We start from the raw sequence: 4,864 nt of genomic DNA, 5'->3' as shown, positions 1-4,864 counted from the left end.
CCAACTGAGCCACTCAGACGCCCCTGTCAGGAGATTTTTGATTGCAGCTTCAATCTCTTTATTACAGGTCTATTCAGATTTTCAATTTCTTCACGATTGGTAGTCTTGGTAGGTTTGATTTCTGGAATTTGTCCCATTTCGTGTAGGTTATCCAATATGTTCAAAGTACTCTCTTATATTTATTTCTGTAGAATCAGTAGTAATGTCACTACTTCATTTCTGATTTTAGTAATTTCAGTCTTTTCTCTTTTTTTCTTAGTTCATCTAGCTAAAGTTTTGTCGATTTTGTTGATCTTTTGAAAAATCAACTTTTGGTTTCATGGATTTTTTCTAATGTTTTTCTGTTCTCTATCTCTGCTTTAATCATTATTCTTACCTTCAGCTAGCTTCAGGTTCAGGGTTTTTTTTATTTTTCTTTTTTGGCTCCTTAAGTTGTAAAGTTAGGCAGTTGATTTGTGATCTTTCTTGTTTTTTAATGTAAGCATTTGTAAATTTTTCCCTTAGCACTACTTTTACTGTATCCTGTAAGTTTTGCCATGTTCTGTTTTTTTCATTGAGCTCAAAGTACTTTCTAATTTCTCTTGTGATTTCTTTTTTGATCCATTGGTTAAGAGTATGTTGTTTAATTTCCACAAATTTGTGACCTTCTCAGTTTTATTTTTGATATCTAACTTCATCCTGTTATAATTGGAGAAGAGACTTTGCATGATAATCTATCTTTTTAAATCTATTGAGACCTAATTTGTGGTCTAACATCTGGTCTATTCAGAAAATGTCCCATGTGCATTTGAAAAGAATGTGTATGCCGTTGTTGGATGGAATGTTCAATATATGTCTGTTAGATTTACTTGGTTTATTGTGTTACTTAAGTCCTGTATTTCCTTATCTTCTGTCTAGCTGTTGTATCCATTATTGAAAGGGTGGTATTCATGTCTCCAACTATTATTATATGGCTGTTTATTTCTCCTTTCATTCTGTCAGTTTTGCTTTATCTATTTTGATGGTCTGTTATTAGGATTATTCAGGACTCAGCCCTTTGAGCCTGTTATGGAACTTTAGGTCCCTCTAGTGTCATGGTTAGTGACTCTGCTTAGTCTAGGCAGTGTTATAATTTACAGCATTGGATCAATGGCTTTTCCAACTGGCTCACTTTTGAAGTGTGAAAGTGTCTGTTCATGTCAACCCAATTTCAGTTTATAGAAAACAAGAAAAGTTGCAAAATATATGAAAATCTAAAAACACAGTTATGATTTCTAGCCAGGATATAAGAATCAAAAAGTAAGAAGCTATGGACTGGATTATAAATTACATGTTGGAAGTATGGCTTGGTTCTGCTTAGAAAAATCTGAGACTACCCTGTTGCTTTTCCTCAAGCCATTTAGTGCCTTGTGGAATTATTTGTTACCCAAAGGTTCTTAACCTTTTTTGATCATATACAATTTTGAAAATTTGCTAAAAGCTATGTATTTTTTCCCCAGAAAAATGCTAATGTGCACATTTCATATATATATATGAATATATATATATATGAATATGAATATATGATATTATATATATATAATGTGCACATTTCATATATATATATATATATATATATATATATATATATATATATAGTTATCAGAAACATTCAGGAGCCTCTCCAAGGATTTTAGGTTAAGAATCCTATTCATACCTAATTCAAAATCAACTTTCCACATGTGAGTGTCCAGCTCCTTCTATTGTAGGACCCCAGTGATCTTGGATGTTGGTTAACTAGGGATGGTGAGGTGTCTGATTAAACAGTGTCAAGGGGAAAGAGGGCATGAAGCACAGAGAAAATGGAATTGAGCCATAATCTTTGCATTTTTCACTGAAGCTTTAAATGTATCTGCAGTCTTCACTTTAATCAAAATAGCTTAATTTAGGAAGGAAAGAGCCCACTTCTTTTTCTTTATAAAATCCTGATTTTATTGCTTCCTGAATGTTTTTCTTTTTAAGGAGAAATATAAACCATATGTTACAGGGGTCTCAGTTTGACAGCTTGGCTGAGGTCATGCTAGGATTCAGTTATTTCTGGTTATAATAGGAAGGTTAATGGAAAGGATCTGACAAGGGTCTGTTGGCATCAAGGACCAAGAAAACCCCCTTAGAATGATCTCATCACAAGGAAGAAACCATTGGTTTGGGACCATGTGCCAGGTTTGAGGGTCAAGTGTGATTTTAACACACTGTCAGTCACTTACTGCCCTGCTGCCCCTACGGACTTGTGCCTAACCCAAGGAGAGAAACAATAGCGATTAAAATGCTAAAAAATTTTTTTTACTGAAATCTCTGTAAGGTATTGCAGCAGTTGTTGGTGGTACCCCATGCAAATGCCTTCAAAAGCTGCTTATTGTAAACACCTAGGACTTCCCACCTGAGAGCATTTTTTTTTTTCTGCAGCAAAAGGAGTGAGCTCAGGCCTTAAGCCGGGCAAGTAACTTAATGCCCCTGGAAACAGCCCTCAATGACAGAGGAGAACTGGGTGAGGAAGCAGCCTGTAGCCGACGATGAAGAGCTTCCTCGTCCCTCAGATTGGGATAATTCTTACATGTGTTCCACCCTGTCTCCCAGAGTCCTCCAGCACAACTGGACTTTAGGGATAACTGCCTGGTAACACACTGTCTATTGGCTTTCTTTCCTTCACTATATTACTTTTCCTACTCCCTTTCCACTGTTCCTGAAATCGCCTCCCAAATAAGCTATTTGCACTTAAATTCTTTTTATATATTTATTTATTTATTTATTATTTATTATTTATTATTATTATTATTTTTTTTTGCACTTAAATTCTTATCTCAGAGGCTGTTTCTGGGGAGATACTACCAAAAGCATTGAGCAAACAAGACAGCACAAGGTTGGAGTCAGACAGGCCTGGATGCAAATTCCTTCTCACCAGTGGCAGTGAACAATTTAATTTCTCTAAGGCTGTTTCTTCATCTATAGAATGGGGAGAATAGTACTGACTTTACAAGGTCAGGCTGTAAAGAAAATTTATATAAAGTGTTGTGCATAGTGGCTACCCATAGTAAGTGCTTAATACATGTTGGCAATTATCACTGATATAGTATTTATAATATTGTTACTACAGCACAGCACAGGCTGAGGCCAGCTGTTTTTCACCTTTGGGGTGACTGCTGAAGTAGGTTGATTTGGCTGACGTGCTATAAAGGCTGTCTCTAATGAGCATCTGTGGCTTAGCGGTATCAGTGGCTTAGAGGAAGCATCGCCACAGTGAGCCAGGGCAGGAGAGGAGGAAAATGGCAGACATCAAGTTTAGAAGATGAACTAGTGGCACTGCCGACTGTGCTCAGTTTCAGTGGATGGCTACAGCACCATCAGTGACTTCATATATGGGTCCAGTATTCACTTTGATGGCTGGGGTCACATTGCCTCACTCTTGAGGGATTATGCTCAGGGCTCCTGAGGTTTAGTTTCTAATTTCAGTCCGTTTTCTCAGACATACAAAGGCCTCTTCTGCTTTCGTCTACGACCTTAACTTGTCTTAGGTCCTTTTAAATTGGGGCTATTCCCTCTGCTCCCCTTCATTCCCCACTCCCAGGCAAGATCCTATTTGAACTCTTTGGTCACAGTGAAAGAGAAATGGAGAGACTGAGGCAGGTTAGAGGACTTCACACTCATTCCCTAATTCCAGTTCATCAGGGTGCCAGGTCTCACCTGCAGGGCTTCAGCCTTTTCCAGCAGCCTCGGGTCCAGGAGTGGATAGACATGATAGGCCGCTTTGGCTAAGATGGCAGACAGCCGGGACAAATTGCTTGTTGCCCACCCCCTGCAGGTGTAGCTGGATGACCGTGCGGGGAGAATGTGTTTCAGCTCTTTGTTCTTTTACTCTAGGCCAAAATAAAAGACCTGCGGTGACGTCCCTTCACGATCTTCTCTTACTTATCTTTACTTATTTTACTTTTACTAAATAGACACATTTCTCCCCAATTCAGTAGGAAGATATGTGTTTATGAAAAGTCATGCTAACCTGATTGTTACACAAAAACAACTTTTATGAGAGAAGAGTATTACAGAAGGAAGGAATCCAGCAACCTTGGCTCACCTGGCCTTAAGAACAATGACCCTATAGCCTGTTCATCTCGTCTGCTTCCTGGAAGAAAGAAAAATCTTTCAGTGACCATGTCAGAGGTCTTAAACTCATGCAGGGCAATTCCCAAGAGGGACCCATTATATCTGTATCTGGTGTCAGAGAAGTCTGCTGATGTTGACACTTTAATACTGACCTCTGAAACATGTTATAGTACATCTCAGGGTGACTTACATTAAAGTGATTTAAGTTCATGAGGGCAGAATTCAGATATGATTTATTTGTATATGCCCAGAAGCCAGCATATTTCCTAGCTGGGTTGCCAGGTTTAGCAAGAATACAAAACAAAACAAAGCAAAAATACTGAAAAGTTATCTGTTTATCCAAAATTCAAACTAAACTGGGTGTCCTGTATTTTGTCTGTCAGTCCTATTCCTCACATAAAACACGTAGATCCATCTAATCCTCTCAATAAATATTGGAGAGTGAGTGAGTGAATGAATGAATGAATGACGAGCATCACACCCACAAATGGAGAACTAAACTGGTAAAAATGTGGGTTGACCATGTAAAAGATACTTATCTAAGTTATGCCTGATAGTCACAAAACATCAAAACTGTGTCTGGTTAACGTTCTACCTTTGAAAATCTGCCAGCCTGGCTCTGACTTGAGATACATTTTCTATCCACGCTTTGTTAGCCACTTTCATTCAGTGTCCATATGGGAAGAATACTAATCTTCTGTTAATGTAGGTGTTTTGTTCCCACAATTTTACATCTTAATTCCACACA

Source organism: Neofelis nebulosa, chromosome 5 (genome assembly GCF_028018385.1).
Source record: "Neofelis nebulosa isolate mNeoNeb1 chromosome 5, mNeoNeb1.pri, whole genome shotgun sequence".
Classification (NCBI taxonomy): Eukaryota; Metazoa; Chordata; class Mammalia; order Carnivora; family Felidae; genus Neofelis; species Neofelis nebulosa.
Note: the sequence above shows the minus strand (reverse complement) of the source record.